Here is a 19,460-nt window from a genome sequence, read left to right on the forward strand (position 1 = left end):
TGGAATAGAAGATTAGAGAGCCTGTAAGTATGTGTGGTCACTCTCAGAACCCAGAGAGAACAGCAGACAGAACAAAGAACACACACCCACGATTCCCTCCACCCAGATTTGAAAGTATCTTGTCCTCTGATTGGTCCTCTGGTCAGGTGTTGCAGGTCACTGTTTGTTAACTCTTTACAGGTGAAAGAAACATTAACTCTTAGCTATCTGTTTATGACAGAAGGTCAACAAAAATGATTGGGGTATACAGCAGCTTCCATATGAAAAGAGATTAAAAAGACTTTGACTGTTCAATTTAGAAAAGAGATGACTTGGGGTGAGGGTATGACAAAGGTCTATAAAATCATGAACCATGTGGAGAAAGTGATAGGGAAGTACTATTTACTCCTTCATATAAAACTTAAAAACCAGAGGTCATTCAATCAAATTAATAGGCTGCAGATTTAAAAAAGATATATAGAAGTACTTCTTCAAGCAATGCACAGTCAACCTGAGGTACTCATGGCCAGGGATGCTGTGAAGGCCAAGCATATAACAGAATTCAAAAAAGAATTAGATAAGTTCTTGAAGGATAGGACCAAGATGGTCAGAGACGAAACCCCATGCTCTGGGTGTCCATAAACATCTGTCTGTCAGAAGGTGGGACTGGATGACAGTGGATGGATCACTCGATAATTGCCCTCTTCTGTTCATTCCCTCTGAAGCATTTGACACTGGCCACTATTGGAAGACAGGCTACTGGCCTAAAGGGACCATTGGTATGACCTAGTATGGACATTCTTATGATCTTATGTACTGCTAGACTATAAAAGAGAACAGTATTTAACATTTTAAAGGGACTGTCAAAAACGTGTGGAAACATGCAGCATATCTCACCAAATCTTAATAGTCAAACACTGGTGCAGGGGAGGAAAAACTATGAATGTGTGAAGCTATCTTTTAAAGAGATGTAACTATAGTAGAATCGCAGAATTATGGACACCAGAGTTATGAACTGAACAGTCACCACACACCTCATCTAGAACCAGAAATAGGCAATCAGGCAGCAGCAGAGCCCCCGCTGCCAAAAAAAGGCAAATACAGTACAGTACTGTGTTAAATGTAAACTACTAAAAAAAATAAAGGGAAAGTTTAAAAAAAGATTTGACAAGGTAAGAAAACTATGTCTGTGCTTGTTTCATTCAAATTAAGATGGTTAAAAGCAGCATTTTTCTTCTGCATGACAAAGTTTCAAAGTTGTATTCAGTTAAGGTTCAGTTGTAAACTTTTGAAAGAACAACCATAACGTTTTGTTCAGAGGTACGAACATTTCAGAGTTACAAACAACCTCCCTTCACAAGGTGTTCCTAACTCTGAGGTTTTACTGCGCTACTTAACAGATGGATCAAAGCAAGGTAGATCTTTTTAGTGCTGTCAGAAGCACAACTTGTAATCTCCTTTCCTAGATGGCTTTTTATTTGTTTAGCTTTGATTTAGTTTAGCTATAAACACACCAAGTTTCACAAATAGGAAGGAGGCAAATTATCTTTTTGGTAGTCTTAACTTATACAATTTTTGTATTGTGACTCATTCGCTATTTCTCTAATGCAGGGGTGGGCCTGCAGGCCACATCCAGCCTGTCAGATGTTTTAATCCTGCACTTGAGGTCCTGCGGAGCAGAATCTGGGGCTTGCCCCGCTCTGCATGTGCCATGGCTCTGCGCGGCTTCCAGAAGCAGCGACATACCCCTCCTCCGGATCCTATGTGTAGGGGCAGCCAGGGGGCTCTGCATGCTGTCCACCACCCCAAACACTGCCCCTGCAACACCCATTGGTTGGGAATTTTAGAATATTTTCTAAACCTATTAAAATATACAAGTGTCAGAGCTTGGAGAGGGGATACCTGCCGCTGGGTGCACCAGGTGGAAAACCTTTTCCATTTAGCTTCATAAGTGAGTCTGGTAAAGGGCTTACGGCTTTCCAGAAGTATGCACCGTACCGAATCTGAGCAGATGCGCTCAGCCTGGTTTAACCATGGATCCTCCAGGCCATAAGATGGAGCGACTGAAGGTATGGGTGTAGGAGACAACCATGGGTCTGCGAGATGAGGTCAGGACTGAGAGGAAGACGCTGGGGCGCCTGTATCGATAGATCTAACAGGGTGGGTTACCAGCACCGGCAGGCCCAAGCAGGGGCCACCAGTATGATATCCGCCTTGTCCCTTTGGACTTTGAGCCTGGACTGTGACCCCTGAAGGAGCAGAAGGCTGGTCCTGTTGGTCTGCGAAGAGAACAGGTCAACGCGGGGAATCCCCCAAGTGCAGAAGATTGAGTAGACGATGTCTGGGCGAATCGACCATTCGTGCGTGAGAAAGCATCTGCTCAAGCTGTCCGCCAGCATGTTCTGAACACCTGACAGGTACGAAACTTGGAGAGTGATGGAGTGGGCTAAACAGAATTCCCACAGAAGAAAGGCTTCGTGGTAGAGCGGCAATGACCAGGCTCCACCTTGTTTGTTCAGATAAAACATGGCCATGGTGTTGTCTGTCAGAACTTCTACGCAACGGTCTCGTAGGTGGGGAAGGACCCTTGACATGCAAGGCGGATCGCCCTGAGTTCCTTGATACTGATATGGAGAGTTAGCTAGTTCTCCTGCCACAGACCCTGCATTGTCAGGTCTCTGAGGTGAGCCCCCATCCCAACGCGGATGCGTCCGTGTACAGAGTCAGGGTAGGTTGGGGAGGATGAAATAGGACCCCATCACCTACTGTTTGAGAGTCCAGCCACCAATGCAGGGAATCGAGCATGTAGCTCAGGACCATAAGCACCATATCTAGGTTGTTGTGGCCCCATCGATATAGACGCCAACCACGTTTGTAGGGGTCTGAGACATAGTCTGGCGTGTTGCACTACATAGATGCAGACACCATGTGACCCAGAAACTTGAGACATTGCCTCGCTGTGGTGGTGGGGAACCTGCAGAGGTTGGTGATCATGTTTGTTAGAGCTAGATGCCGGGCCTCTGGGAGGAAAGCTCGAGCTTGGATCGTGTCTAAGACTGCTCTGATAAACTCTATTGTCTGTGTTGGTGAGAGTATGGACTTGGTAGCGTTCAGCATGATGCCCAAGCGATTGAACTAGTCCATGACCAATCGCACCTGAGACTGGACTTGCTGGTGAGATCGACCCCGAACAAGCCAGTCGTCGAAGTATGGGAACATGTGAATGTGATGATGGCAAAGAAAAGCTGCCACAACCACCATGCACTTCGTGAAGATGCGAGGGGCTGTGCACAAGCCAAACGAGAGGACTGTGAACTGGTAGTGCATCTTGTGCACCACAAACTGGAGAAAACGTCTGTGGGATGGGATGATTGAGATGTGAAAGTAGGCGTCTTTCATATGGAGAGCAGTATACCAGTCTCCCGGGTCCGGGGAGAGGATAACTGTGGCCAAGGAGATCATGCAGAACTTCAGGTTGACGATGTACTTGTTGAGCTCCCTGAGGTCCAGAATGGGCCTTAAGCCTCCTTTTGCCTTTGGAACGAGGAAGTAGCGTAAGTAGAAACCCCTGCCCCTGAGCTCTTGAGGCATTTCCTCCACTGCTCCTAGGACAAGGAGTGTCTGTAGCTCCTGAATGAGAAGTTGCTTGTGAGAGGGGTCCCTAAAGAGGGCCGCAGAAGGAAGGTTGGGGAGGGTAGACCAGAAGTAGATAGAATATCCCACCTCTATTGTGCGAAGGATCCAATGGTCTGATGATAGAAGGGACCAGGCATGGTAGAAATGGGATAGACAATTCAGGAAGGGGTAGCTGGCTGGGTTTTGCACTGGTAGTCCGTCCTCGAGCGCACCTTCAAAATGGGCGCTTAGGGCCCCGGGGGATGAGGGGGGAAGAGCTTTGATTGGCCCTGGCTCTGTCCCGAAGGAGGGCGTGATGGTCTACACCGTGGTTACCTGCTTCTCCTATGGGAGAAGTCCTGTCTAAGTCTGGGTGTGAAGGGGCGCTGTTGCGGGGGATGAGGCTTAAACTGCTTTCTTTGAGTTGCCAGGGTATGCAGGCACAAGGATTTTATGGTGTTACTTGTGTCTTTCGGGGTATGCAGGCGAGAGTCAGTTTGCTCAGGGAACAGGCCCTGGCCGTCAAACGGAAGATTCTGAATGGTGTGTTGCACTTCAGGTGGGACGCCGGATGACTGGAGCCTTGCGTTCCGACGCATGGTGATGCTGGAGGCCAAAGTGCAAGCTGCGTCAAGGGAGCCCTGGAGGGAGGTTTGGGCTACCAGCTTGCCCTCCTCAGTGATGGCCGCCAGTTCCGTGCGAGACTCAGAGGGGAGGAGTTCCTGGAACTTAAGGATCACAGACCACGAATTATAACTGTATCTGCTGAGAATCGCAAGCTGGTTCATGATTCAAAGTGAGAGGTCCCCCGTAGAATAAATTTTCCTGTCAAAGAGGTCCGTGCGTTTCTCCTCCTTTGATTCTGGGGCGGGCCCCTGTTGGCCCTGTCTCTCTTTTTCATTAACCACATCCACCATGAGAGAACATGGGGCGGGGTGAGTGAAAAGGTATTCATATCCCTTGGTGGGGACAAAATACTTTATCTCCACCTCCTTGGCTGTAGGGGGGCAGGGTGGAGGACAGGGTTTGCCAAAGCGTTTTGGCATTAGATTGGATGGTCCTGTTCATCGGGAGGACCACCCTGGAAGGTCTGTCTGGACCCAAGATGTCTACCATAGGGTCTTCTTCTTCCTCCACAATCTCCTCCACTTGGACCTTCATGTTTAGGGCTATGCATCTGAGTAGCTCTTGTAAGACCATATAGTCCATGGGCCTGCTGCAAACATGCCAGCTACGGCCTCGTCAGGGGAAGAGAAGGACGATGCCACTGAGTGAGTCGGATCTAACGTGGCCCCTTGATCCATCATGACCGGGTCTTCCTGAGCGTGTGGGGTAGCCTCTACTGCAGGAGGAGCTGACTCCGAGGGTTGGGGCTGGTCTGGAGGTGGGCGGCTGAGGGTTGCCTCCAGGGGTCGGTCTCCTGAGAGTGACAACGGTTGGCCAGCAGGAGGGGCACCTTGGGCCTGGTGGTATTCCCAAGGGGTCCAAAATTGCCATTGAGGTTGCCAGTGTGGTGCTGAGGGAACCTGTCCCAGGATTCCAGGGCCTGAGTGAGGGATGTGCGAAGCCCTTGAGGCTCATCCCGATCTGATGGAGGGGGACCATGAGCGTGACGACTAGGGGGAGCGGTGCAAGAGTGTGTGGAGGAGGACACCAAGTCCCTCGATGGACGAGGATCATGTGATGACCAGTGCTGGTATGGGGAACGGCACTGAGAGGGTGATTGGTGCTGCGCCATGGAGCAGGGCCGAGGTGGGTCCAGGTGCAGCACCGGGTCCTGGTGCAGTGAAGGAGATCAGTGCCGTGAAGGAGACCGGTCCCGTGAAGGGGACCAGTGCCCACAGTGGGAGCAGTGCCACGACATGGACCGGCATCGCGAAGATGATCTGTGCCGAAACATGGACCGGTGCCATGATGATGATCAGTGCCGCGTTGGGAACTGGGGTCGGGTCGGGGATCTGCGGCAGGCCTGAGAGCAGTGCCGCAATGACAAGAGGTGTTGTGCAGGGGATCGGTGTGCAGATCAGTGCAAGTCCAAACAGTTCTGTGGGATCGCCAAACGCAATCTGGACCTTGAGTGGGACCATGTCCTGGTGGCCGACGACGACCTCGAGCATGAACGGCTCAGAGGGCTGGGGCTGTGAGAACAGCACCATGAGTCTAACGGGCGTTGTGAGTTGGACTAGTGCACGGGAACATTGCCGGTTTACCCCTCAACGGTACCAGGAGTCATGCCGGGCATGGCACTGGGATGGGGGATACCGGTGCAATCATCTCAATAAGCCCTCTAGTGGCCTCAGAGGTGTCCGGAGTGGAGGGCAATGTAGCTTCCTCCACTTGAAGAGGTCCCTGTGGCACAGTACTAGTATGAGCAGATGGAGGTCTTGCGGTTTTGTCAGGCTATGGGGCCTGGTCAGAGCTGTGCTCAGTCAGGGCCGCGGTAACTGCCTCAGTCCTTTTGGAATGTCCTTCCACGGCTTGCTTCTTACAAGCGACCGGGGAGTGGGAGCGGTGCCGAGGTAGACATCTTTGGGGCCCAGGATATCGTCGGTCCCGAGGAGGGTGAGAGTCCTTGAGCAGTGCTGTGGGTGGCACTGCCAGGGGAGCACTGAGCACCGAGGCGCTCAGGCCCACATCTTGAGAGGGACCCAATGCAGACTCCATGAGGAGTTACTTGAGGCGGATTTCCCTCTCTTTCTTCGTGCAAGGCTTGAACGCTTTATAGATTTTGCACCTGTCTGCAGGGCCACCCAGGGCGGGGGGCAAGTGGGGCAATTTGCCCCAGGCCCCGAGCCCCGCAGAGGCCTGCCAAGCCCTGGCCTGGCGGCAGTCTGGGTCTTTGGCAGCATTTCAGTGGTGGTGGGGCCCGTCAGTGCTACTGAAGACCCAGACTGCCACCGGGTGAGTACAAGCGCCGCAGCTCCCCAGCTTTGCCCCAGACCCCTGAATCCGCTGGGTGGCCCTGCCTGTCCACCTGATGCTTCTCCCCCAGACACCTAAGGCAGGAGTTGTGGGGGTCGCCCGTAGGCATGGGCTTTCTGCAAGAACTGCAAGGTTTGAAGCCCTGGGACAGCATGCCCTAGAGCCCTGCAGAGCACTCACTGAAGTGGAAAAACTCCCCAACCACTAGGTAGTAGTAGAGCACTTGCTAGCAAGAGACCACTGTTCCAACAACCGTCAGGGGCTATAAGAAGGAACTGAAGTGGAGTTGGGCCGGCAGGGTCTTATATAGAGAGCCGTATCAGTGCCACTCCAGGGAGCTCCACAGCAGGCCTGATGGGTAACTGCTAGGGAAAAATTTTCCAACTTCCATGCACATGATGCACGCACACACCTAACTGGAATTGATATGAGCAAGCACTCGAAGAAGAACAATAGCTACTAAAACCAAGTATGATCATGGGCCAAATCCAGCTGATCCCATATGTGAACAATGAGTGGGACTAACTGCATGGGTAAGATAAGCAGAATTTGGCCTCAAGTGTATAAAAGACACTTAAATAGTTAAACAAAAAAATATAATTTTAAAGCCATACATTTTATAAGTTAAAAGGCATAAACTGATCACAGCAAATTTAGGCCCCAGTCCTTCAAACACTTATACACATGAGTTCAATAAAATGCTTTATCAGGAAACAGTCCCTTGTATTTAAGCCACTAAGCACTTGGGCTATTTAATTAGCTTACAATTAAGAAGACTTGTTGAGAGTATCTTACTTAAAACTATAAATATTAATGTTATGACCTCAGGGTTATATGTTCTTAGTTAATTAACCACTAACATTTGTTGAACTTATGTGCAGCTTTTAATTTGTTCTGACCTTTGCTAAAAAGTAAGTCTCCATTCCCTTGAGCTTTTTCTATAAAATTCCTTTGGTCTACACACTACTATGAACAATGACTGAGAAACAACACAAAATGAAAGGTAATGGTCAAAACATCTTTTAAAAAGAAATACAACCTAAAGAACTTTAAATGGATTCTAGGATCACCAAAATTGAAATTTTAACACAGAAAATAACAAATAATTATATACTTGATAAAAGGTAATTTTTTATTCCTAGTGACAACATAGTTTTCACGTTATATGGTTAAGAAGTGCAGAATTTTGCAGAAAATCTGATAAAGACCATATCGGCAACTTGAAACATGCAGGTCACAGGGCTTTCATCACAAAGATCCAGTTGTCAGATCTATCCCTCAAATTGCAAAACTTCAAGAGCCACTGAAAAGAATATTCACATATACCTCTTTGTAGAATCTTAAGAAATTCAACAGACTCCAAATCACAGGCTACAAGGATTATGGTTTTGAAACACCTTAAAACAGAATAACTATGAGTCTCAAATCTCAGGGTTCTAAGTGTCTTCTGCAGAGTGACCTCAACTCAGGTCATTGAGAGTTGAGTATGCACAGCCTCTTGCAGGATGGTGCCCTAGGACATTTCAGTTGATTAAAATGTCCATTTTTCAATATGAAGAACATGGCTGTGGATGAGAGGGACAGATAATATCATTTAAAAGTGTATGTGTTTCTGTTCAATTACAACATACAATTTATCCCAATAGTTGTACTTCACAATAGCTCCACTTATGAAGTTTCAATGGTGAGAACTTATTTATGCAAAACATTCATGGAAGTCATTGCAAACCTTGGATTTTATTTCAAGAGATAGAGCTAACAAGCAAATCTTCAGCTCCAATCCTGCTCCCAACTACGTCAATGGTGCTTTTACCAATACCTATGATGGGAGCAGGTCCCAACTGTGTTAATTAGAAAGGAACATAAAAACTATTTATTGTTTGTTGTTGCTATTCTCCACCATTGTCAGCACCCTTTTAGAAGCCTGTAAAGTAAAAAGTCCTTTTTCTGATAATTGTGTCCTTTTTCATTGGGCAGACATGGTGTTCTATGTTTTCAGTGGAAATGAAAGTAACATATCTACTTCTCTTTTATTTGATACTTCTTACCAGCATCAGAAATTACATTAGTGTTGTCAGAACAGTTCTTCAAATCATAGTAATTGACTTATGCTCCCTCTGCTAAGGGGCCCTTCTTCCAGTGTCACCAAGACATTTAAACTCCCAGCACCCAATTCTGACCTCTCAAGTACTAGCTGAGCACTGCATAATTTGACTGAGATCATCCAAGTTACTCCTAATTTCTAATTATGTGAGATCAGAGGCAGGCCCCCAATCTTTACAAGTGATTCTACTGCAATATATTGCTACTGCAGAACCAATGGCCACTCAGCAGAGAGAGTCCACATTACAGAACATGCAGCCAAATCTCATTTGCCTCACTAACACGATTAAACAGAGCTATGTTGCCAGCAATATTGTCAGCTAAATAAAGATGTATTTACTGTGTTTTAAGCATTTAGAAATTTACTTATAGAAATAATGCTGAAATGTATGTCAATATTCAGCTTTTGTTCAATAAAGGCAAAACAACAGTGTGAATTAACCCTCTCAGCCAACGACTTTAACATCAGTACTAGGGAACCAGAGGTCTTTGTTTGTTCTAATTACAGATATCTGGTAATGGAGGTAGGAAATCGCTATCCCCCTCCCCCAAGCACTGACTTGTGCACCAGACCAAAACAATAATCGCAATTCATCTTTCACATGTTGTTAATCAATACACATATGTTCCTAATTTCATGTTCCCGCAAGGCAAGCTGAAGGGACAATTGTTTCTGAACTCTAACATCAAGATGAATAATCAGTGTTTATCAAACACATTAGTTAGTAAACTAAAGTTTTATATCTGACAGCTGCTCTTTCCATTTTTAAACTCTATCACTATTTTCTATTAAGTTGAACTATTTTCTATATTTAAAGTTATCACCAATTTCAACAAAAAGGTTAAATACTAGGTATTTTCTACATGCTTCCTTTTGGAGTGCTTCTACAAGAATATATAACTAGCATCTGTATAAGCTGTAAAAATTGGGGTTTAATGACAGAATTAAACTTAAAAACCTGAATGGTTGATTCCCCCCCACACTTTTTCTGGTAAGTTTTATATTTTGTTAAACAAATTATTCCAAAATTTAACTTCATCAAAATTTATTTTCAGTAACCCACAACCCAGTCGAGCGGTAGGGAGAGAGGCAGCTGAGGAAAAGGCGGCTAGGATCCGGTCAACTGACTGGGATGTTGCTCTCGGGCCCGCCCTCAAAATAATTGTTTCTGGCCCCCTAGGTATTTAGCAGCCCTAGGCTGGGATGGCGAGTGGGAGGAAGAAGGGTGACAATGACTAAAACTATCGTCCCTTCTCCTTGTAGGTCCCTGACGAGGCTGCTTGGGTCTTGGCGGTGGCCAGAATTGCTTTCTGGCTGATTACGGCGTGTGCATGCCCAACAAGCGCAGGGTAGCTCTAGTGTCCTTCAATCTGTGCAGCCTGACGTCCGTTTGATCCGAGAACAGACCAATTCCATCAAAGGGGAGGTCCCGGATCGAGGCCTGCATCTCCTGGGAGAGGCCTGCCATCTGGAGCCAGGAGCTGCGTCATATGACCATCACCAATGCAACCACCCTTGCCACCGAGTCCATTGTGTCCCATGCCATCTGCAGGGAACATCTGGCCACCACGGTACCCTGATCCACAAGAGTGCCAAACTCCTGGGCCAAACCCTGAGGGAGGATTTCCTGGAACTTTTTGAGACCGTCCCAGAGATTAAAATTGTACCGTCCCAGTAGGGCCTGATGGTTCACCACCCAATTGCGGGCTGGCAGTTGAATAAATTTTTTTCCCAAATAAATTGAGTTTCTTAGCCTCTTTCTTTTTTTGGGAGTTGAGGAGGTAGAGACCTGCTTGCCTTTTTCGTTGGCCACAGATATAACCAAAAAGCCCAGGGGGTGGGTGGATATAAAGGTATTCAGTATCTTTGGCTGGCATAAAATACTTTTTCTTGGCCCATTTCGAGGTGGGTGGGATGGAAGAAGGGATCTGCCACAAGGCTGTGGCTATCTTGAGGATCTCTTCACGTACAACCAGGTTGACCAGGGTGGGAAGAGAGGCCGAGAGGACACTAAAGAGGGTATCCTCCTGCTCCGCCATCGCCTGTACCTCGAGCCCCAAGTTCTTGGCCACGCGCTGGAGAAGGGCTTGATGTTCTGTAAAGTCATCCGGCGGGCAAGCTCTGGAAGGTCCAGCGACCGCCTCATCAGGGGATGATGAGGAAGACTGGACTGCTGGTGAGTGTGCAGGGGCCTTGACCACTCTCAGAAAAAGAGGCGTTGAGGTGGGCACAGGTTCCTCAGGAACAGGCTTCCAGTACCAGGTTCGGTGAGGCCGCCGCCTGATACTCTGCCGTGGCCAACGAAGAGTGCTGAGAAGGAGGCCACTGGCCATGTTATCATTCTGGTGCTGCAGATGAGGGAGCGGGCTCCGGTGCCCAATCACACCGATGAGACTTTGGCAATAGGCTGAACTGGCCCTCAGTCCTGGAGGAACCATCCTCCGGGAACCAGGGTAGAGTTGTCAACACCTGCATTTGTTTACTGGTCGTGGCTACCGGTGACTGTTGCCCAGGCATAACTGCCCGGTAACTGTAGTGTTGAGAGCGGTACTAGTGCCGGGGAGTCCAGTGCCGGGGAGATTGGTACCAGGATGGGGAACACTCCCACTGCGCTGGTGATTGGGACTGACAACTAAAGGAGAGAGCGAGAGAGTCCAGGACTGCCCAAGAGCAGCGCCAGTGGGACCTGGAAGTCCGCCTGGGAAACCGACAATGTGATTGGGATCTGCCACGGGATTCCCGATGCAGCAGAGATCAACATCTTCTGTCCAGCAACCGACGTTGTTCCCGTCTCCTGTGGCAGAGGTTCTCAAACTGTGGTCCATGGATAGTTCCCTCTAAGATGCGCACCTGGCAGCCACATACGAGAGAATGAAGGGCCACTCACCTAATTAGTGGAACTGCGCAAGCATGGCTCTACTAATTAGGTGCCTGGACCCTGGAGAAGATGCACATGTAAGGTGAGGTGATGGTCTTGGGAGGAATAGGAGATAGGTGGGAGGGGGCACAGGGGTGAGAAGGGGGAGGGGGGAATTTGGGATGTGCAGGGCTGCGATGGCCAGAACAAGAGGCGATTTTCCTCAGCTCCAGGGCTGTGGCTGCCAGGGAAAGACGGCCCTCCTTCCCAGCCCCAGCTTGGGGGCTGCTGCAGTGGGGAGAGAGAAGGTACATTTATTGCATTAGAAAAGTAAGACTACTGATATTAAAATAGAAGTTGTGTGCCTTTATTTGTAGAACAAATAAATGTTAATTATTATTATGGGGTTTTTTATATAGCGCTTTTATTCAAAGTGCTTTACAATAGTTAGTAAACGGTACAAACAACATTTGGAAAAGATCATTAAGCGGTCCGCCGAGGCCCTCAGCAATTTTCAAGTGGTCCATGAAAAAAAAAGTTTGAGAACCACTGCCTTAAGGGGTCTTAACAGTGGGCTTGCCCTCTTGGGGAGCCATAGCCAAGTCCTGAAGCATCAGGGTCATCATCGGAGCATGTGGAGACCTGTGCTCTCTCTGCACCGGGGGAGCCTGGGATGATAAAGGTGCAGGCAGGAGTCTGGGTCCCATACCGCTCCCAGGGGTCAGTGATGGACCTTTAAGGGGGCTGGGCATCCCTACCGGGGAGGCACAATCACATGGCTCCAGAGTAGCCCGGCGGGCAGGCCCGGGTCCCTTGGTAGATGACCTGTTGACCTTCTTGCTCGGTGCTGGGGAGCGCTTCTTGGCCTTCTTCTTAGGCAATGGCAAACAGTGACAGGAGGAGCCGGGTGGTGGCGGTGCACTGTACATGGAGGCCGAGGCACTCCGTGCAACCTGTCTGGACGACTCAGAAGCCGGGAGGAGGGCGGACTCCATCAGAAGAGCCCTGAGGCAGGTATCCCACTTTTTTTGGGTGCGGGGCCGAAAGTTTTTGCAGATCCAGCACTGCTCCTTAACGTGAGACTCCCTCAAGCACTTAAGGAAGCTGACGTGGGGGTCACTGACAGGCATAGGCCCGCTGCAATCAGAGTAGGGATTAGGGTATGTCTACACTTGCAACTTCAAAGCGTTGCCGCGGGAGCGCTCCCATGGCAGTGCTTTGAAGTGCGAGTGTGGTTGCGGCGCCAGTGCTGGGAGAGAGCTCTCCCAGCACTGCACGTACTCCACCTCCCCGTGGGGATTAGGTTACAGCGCTGTAACTTGCTGCGCTCAGGGGGGTGTTTTTTCACACCCCTGAGCAAGAAAGTTGCAGCGCTGTAAAGCGCCAGTGTAGCCAAGGCATGAAACCCAAGAAACCGGGCATGCCCTGCTGGGACCCTAACTACTAACTAACATTTAGCAACTACTTAACACTATCAATTGCGAACTATGTACAATGGCCCTAAGGCATGAAGTTCAGAATGGTAGAAACCGCTAGCTCTTGCTAAGCAAGAAAGGTGCTCCAACTGACCATGTGGGAGTTTTCTATGAAAACTAATTGGACTCCATGAATAAATTTACCAAGCAACTCCTTATGAAGAAGTGCTTACAAAATTCATTATTATTAGAACCTCAAAGATTCAGTGCCAAATTCAACCTTGTGTTAAACAGGTGAAATTCTACTGAAGTCAGTGTCCTTTTGATCACTTACATCTGGCCTAAATTTGGCCCTTATTCTTTTCTGCTAATGTTTTCACATCTTTTTCAACAAGGCCTCACATTGTCAAATCTATCTCTTTGCCTCCCCGTTTTCAGGAAGACACCAGCTGCACAAATCTACCCTAAGAATCTAGCATCCTGGAATCCTCAGCTCCCATAGCCTGGGATTTGTAAACATTCTTCTTATCAGGCAGAAGCATAGATATGGCTTTAAAACAAGTGCCTGTGACTTTAAGCTCTCCAACCCACTGCTGCTGGGTCGCTTTTTTTTTTGTCCCCTCGCCTTCAATCCCTTTCCTGGAGTAAGATTACAGCCAGGCATTTAATTTGAAACCAATAAAACAAACAAGAGAACCTCTCTAAGATATATATTTTGTTATTTTATTGAGGATTCTGATAAATATACCATCTTCCTAAAACAGTCTTCTGTAAAAAACATTTCATATGTATTTCCCTAACCCAAGATTCAGGGAGATAATCTCTTATCTAGTGCTCTTTTGCATAAATTTAAAATTGAGGTACTAGCCATTTGTGATCATTAAAGATCTCACAGCACTTTTCACACGAGTATGGTGTTATCTTTGATGTTATGGTCGATTTCCCACTTGGGTAATTACATTCCAGCTGCCTAAATTCTCCTGCCATTTCAACTGGATACGGTATTCTTCAGCTGCTCCTATTATGTAATGCTTTGTTAAACCACTGCTGAGTTTCACCTCCAACATAGCCATATTTTAGTGGAGGATAAAGTAGTCTTGATATAGAAAGATACAGATATAAAATTATTTGCCAGTTAAGTTTCTGAGGTATTTTATGATCCCTTGGAATGAAAGATACTATGTAAAAATTAGCTACTCTCATAAAATTATGCAAAGAATGACAGAAGATAGTCTTTTAGTAGGCCTCACCACTCATTATTTTAATCTCTTTAAAAAATACAATATGTACTGTCAGTTTACTGTATATCAGTGAAACAAGTGGAAGGCAAAAAATATTGGAAACCACAAATAAAGTACTTGCACTGTGCATCTTCAGAACACAATGTATCTTTTATGTAGCTATTCATAGGATGTGTCCCAACTGGTTTACCTTAAGGAAGAGACAGTTCTTAAAGCCACAATTTACCAACAACAGGAGAGAGTTTAATCTGTACAGTTTGCCTTCTACCGTGAAAATCTTAAATCTCTTCAGTCAAGCCCAGGAATTCAATGCGGCCAGGCATGGCAAAAGGAGGATCCCTGTTCTTATTTCTTTCAATCATTTGCAACTTCTTTAAAGTCTGACCTGCCCCATTTAATTGTTTCAAGTGTTTTGTGTGGATAATCATAATCATGGCAAAGTGTATTATTTTCAACTGCATTTCACCTAAAAAAAAAAAAGTAGACAAGAGCAAAGAGTTCAGACTCCCACTAATGTTGCCTAAGTGCTTTAGTCTAAGGATTCTTGGACAGAAACCAAAATTCTGCACTTAAACTATAAACAACAAATAAAGAGAATTAATTCCTAAGATTTCTCAAGATAAAAGCATTTAATGCATCTTGTTCTGACTCTACTGCACCAATTATACGTCACAAAACGGGCAGCAACCTGTTATTCCAAGCAAGTAAAACAATATGTAGTACTTATTGTCACTTTAAGATGCTATTCAGGATCTAAATGAATATCAGTTATCCCTGCTGACCGTCCTTTAAAGTATAAATGTAGACAGCCATAGGCATAAGAAGCAGGGTCTCCATCCACCATAGATTTTAGGAGAAATATGGGAACTAGTCAACAGGTGGTTTCAATAGATGCCCTGGAACTGTGGGAGAACTATGCTCATTTCTAAAATCATACAGCTTCAGTCATTCATTTTGCTAATACATCTACCATGTTAAGAGGTAGGATAGCTGGCAGAAGACAGAATGTGTAGTGGAAAGAAAGCATAGGGGCTCACAACCTTGTAAGGTTATGGGGAAAGCATGGACAATCTGGTGATCTTCATGGATCTATGCACACAAATCCATCTTGATATGTCTACTAAATTCCAGACACACCTATATTTCAAATACAAAAATTACGTGGAACCATGGGCCAAACCTCCCCATCCGCCACAAATAAAAGTCCCGTTGCCTCAGAGAATATTTGGGAAAGGCCTCACAGTGAGCCATAAAGGTCAACAAGCTCAGTGGGAGAAGAGCAGGGCATGATTTCCAGAATCAACATCCCTTCACTGAAAATGCCTCCTGTGCACCGAGGAGGCAGTATATAAACCCTGCCTCTCCAGCCTGAGCCCTCTCTCATGTCCAATAAAGGGAGGCAGACAAGCTAATTGCTGGTACCTCCTCATGGCAGGTGTCCAGTGCAGGTACTTGTTCCACAGCGGGTCCTGTTACCTAAAAAACCAGAATTAGAAATGAACTTAAGGGCAAGGTATCTTCTAAGGACACTGGGAAAGGGGGAACTGGGGCTCCAAATGGCTGGTACAGTGAGGAGACAACACCCTTTCCCCAGCTCCTTAACCCTCATAAGAGGGAATGCAGTTTAGTCCCAGCAGAGGCTGGAACCAGGTGTGGAGAAGTGGGGATCTTTGTGGGTCAACCTTAAACTTCAACTGGAGACCAACTGCAAGGCTGTGCAGACCACAGAGTACAAGTGTAATAGGCTCCCTACATAAACACTGCTTAATAAGCAAGGAAACACAGCTTGCACCAGCTGAAATTTCTGAGCTGTCTCAAGTTGACAAAGCATGGATAACTGTGGAGCACTCCACAGACAAAAGAAATATCCATCATTTCCTGTCCAATCACAGCTATCTGAGGTCTCCAGGAGGGCAACGAGGAATTCACAAAGACTCCAGTGCTGTGGATTGTCTTAATAACTGAAGGACAGAGGCAGTGAGCGAAGTGCACTTTTTCGATGTGGAGAATGTTTTAAAGCACTTCCTTCTCACCCCACCCTCCCGGCATAACCTACATGTTGCCCAGGTTCAATGTCAGCCAAGTACCTTCATTCAGGTGCTTATGGTTCCCAGGCAGTGGGGTAGCCAGAAGATGGCGATGGCAGTGTTTGACGTTAACAAAATGAAGAGCTGGGCATCACTTGCATATTGCTGCCACTTGAGCCTATGCAGTTGTAACCCAAGGTTCAGCGTGCTTCAACAGCAGCTGTAGGAACTACAAGTTGTAGACTACAAACTGCGGCATGTTAGGAGAACTTCCTGGTTCCTGACAGAATATATCCCCTGCTCCCCGAGCAGGAGGTCTCGGCACTGACTGAGCTTGGAGCAAGTAGCAGGCAAGCAGAGAGGAGGCTGCAGGACTGTAACTCTATTCTATGTTCTTTACAGAATAAAGCCTTGTTCCTGGTGGTTTGTCTGAGTGGGTCTGGTCTGAGGTGAACACACACTGACACAACACAGAGCATACAAAGGAGCTCCAGGTCCAGTTTCCCAAAGTTGTATAAAAAGTTGCAAGGCAGGCTTCCCCTATCTTGAATAACCTCAACCTGGGCCAGTGAACAGGAGGGGGGCTACCCTGTCATACAAACTCCCCCTAATAGCTTCATACAGATGTCTTTGCTAACATTTTCACATAGAACTCTTTAACTCAATCTTTCAAGTCATCACATTAATATCTAGTCATTTTTTAAAATTGAATTGAAAAACCAAGTGCAGGTATAATATTGACACTTAGTCCCCTGTCAATTTTAGTTGTTTTACAATCACATTTTTTCAAATGATATTCTTTCCACTGTTGCTCTGTGCAATCCACAAGAACAACTGAGGAAACTGACTGACTTTACAGGGAGAAAGGAGGAGATGACAATATCCAAAATGCTGTCAAATACAAAGTAAACAAATGCACAAAGTAAGCAAACTGAAAAAAAACAGAAGGAAATGTTATTTTCACTGATCTTTATCAATTACAGGAATCTTGCAACACAAATAAATAAAACAGACTTCCTACGTTAAGCTGGGGAAGTCACTTAATCTGTACATGCCTCAGTCCCCCACGTTTAATATGGGCATAATACTTCTTTTCCCTCACCCTTTGTTTTGTCTCTTTAGGGCAAGCATTGTCTATTACTCTGTATATACACAGTGCCTAATATAATGGGGTCTCAATCTGGGTTGGGGACTTCAAGTGTTTTATTAATACAATTAATGAATAATCATAATAAAGGGCATGTCTGATTCTGCAGCAAAAGGCACACTTTGAAGACTATGATTAAACAGCGCCCATTTTTAATTTTTTTAAGGGAAACGACTACATAATAAGGTGAAAACTCAGCCTCTGGAGGATAATAATGCCAACATTTGATCAGGTCATTAACATTTATAACCAGAAACTGTCACCCACATAAACTTAAATATAAAATGTAATGGTAACTCAACAACCCAAAGGCTTAATATGGATCCCAGTAATTAAAAATTTGTGATGTTAATAAAATCAAATCCTTCACTATAAGTGCTATCATTTTCCAAATATGAAGACAATTTTTTCAAAGACACCTTAAATGTTGAGATTTAATAATAGATTATAACTGAGCATGATCATCATTCTGTTTATATTGGATGGACTGTTGATACTGTTTTGCAAATAAAATGAAGATTTATCATCTTAAAATGCAGAACAGATTGAAATGTTGGAATCTGATGCATGTAAAATGAGTACAGGATTATCAATCAGAATAACTATGCTCCCAGATAAATTCTGTGAATGCATGTCTCGCTTCAGTAAATTATACCTTGGGGAAAACTGCACTATTAAGCAGTTGCAATATCTAAATGTGAATCCTCCTGATTTTGCAATTTTAATTAACCAAGCTCAAAAAAGGCAAAGGGAAAAAAACTGAAATAAAAGACTCCAGTGAATAGCAATCTGCAAATCTTCCCCATAATTTTTTTTTAAAAGAAGACTGTACATTCAACACTACTGATTAAAGGTTGGAAAACCTTTCATTTTAACATACTTTTCTTATGCTTGCATGGGGAGTTACAGGCATTCTTCCTCATGTTTCAATATGAGAATAACCCTTTATGTTCAAATAACCACCTGTGGAGCTCTTAAAAGCTCAGGCTTAAGTCTGGCAGACAAGGGAAAAGATCAGAGTCTGATTTTTAAATCATTATGGTTTGGTGGACTGCTTTCTGCATGCTCTAACATGACATTTACATTGTTAATAGCTTGAATCATGGCTATGTGGTGATCAGATAACATCAAAAGCTTTTATTTTAAAGGAATATTTATTTAAAATAAAATGAGGAGGCAAAAGTCCACCAACTCTGAGCATAAAAACAGAAGTTAACATGTTCTTTATGGGTATACAGTATAAGAATGTTATACAATCATTCAATAGCCAGATGTCTGCCTGTTAAAAGCTGTGTGTTTTCTCATTTATTGTGTAGGTTTTATTAGATATTATAATGATGCTTGCATTTTGCTATTACCCTATATATTGTACTACTCTCTAATTTATAGTATGACTAATGCTAGAATGCACAAAACATAAACTACCAGTTTTTAGAGTAAACCTTCCATTACTTGGGATTTAATTGATTTTTTTAAAAATGTTCTACCTGAACCATTTCAAACCTGAAATGTACTTTATGAAGCTGGAATTTGAATTGATTGTAACAGGATATGTACAAGCTGAGAGGAGCTACTACCAAATTCTCCAAACAGAAGTTGTGCAGAGAGCTCCTGACTGGAGTTTATAGTTCTGAGGAGAATTTATCTTTCAAGCCATGGATTTTGAAAATGGAAGGAACAGTTGCTTGCACTGCAGCTGTGAAAGGGTTAGCATAATGCAAAGGCTGGTATGTCAAAAATGTGACATACTCTGTCCATTGAGAAAGAGAGAGAGAGAGAGAGAGAGATCTTCCCCCAATCTCAGCCTGTCTGCTACATTCTTTGGAGGGAGGCTAAGAGCTCTGCTGTTGGAGCATGGCAAAGAGGGATTCTTGTAAAGTTCAATATATTCCCCATTCACAGGCCTGGTCTACACAACGTGTTTATGCCAAATTTAGCAGAGATAAACCGATTTAACCCTGCACCTGTCCACACAACAAAGCCCTTTATATCGATATCAAGGGCTCTTAAAACCGATTTCTGTACTCCTCCCCGACAAGGGGAGTAGCGCTGAAATTGGTATTGCCATGTTGGATTAGGGTTAGTGTGGCTGCAATTCGACGGTATTGGCCTCTGGGCGGTATCCCACAGTGCACCATTGTGACCGCTCTGGA

General features: G+C 45.5%; 1 protein-coding gene across 1 annotated transcript in view; it reads right to left on the reverse strand.

Annotated features, from left to right (window-relative positions):
* IL17RD (interleukin 17 receptor D) overlaps positions 1 to 19,460 on the reverse strand; it is a 113,142-nt gene that overhangs the window by 60,982 nt on the left and 32,700 nt on the right. The gene's annotated exons all lie outside the window — the stretch shown is intronic.

The sequence above is a fragment of the Chelonoidis abingdonii genome, chromosome 17 (assembly GCF_003597395.2).
Source record: "Chelonoidis abingdonii isolate Lonesome George chromosome 17, CheloAbing_2.0, whole genome shotgun sequence".
In the NCBI taxonomy this organism is placed as follows: Eukaryota; Metazoa; Chordata; order Testudines; family Testudinidae; genus Chelonoidis; species Chelonoidis abingdonii.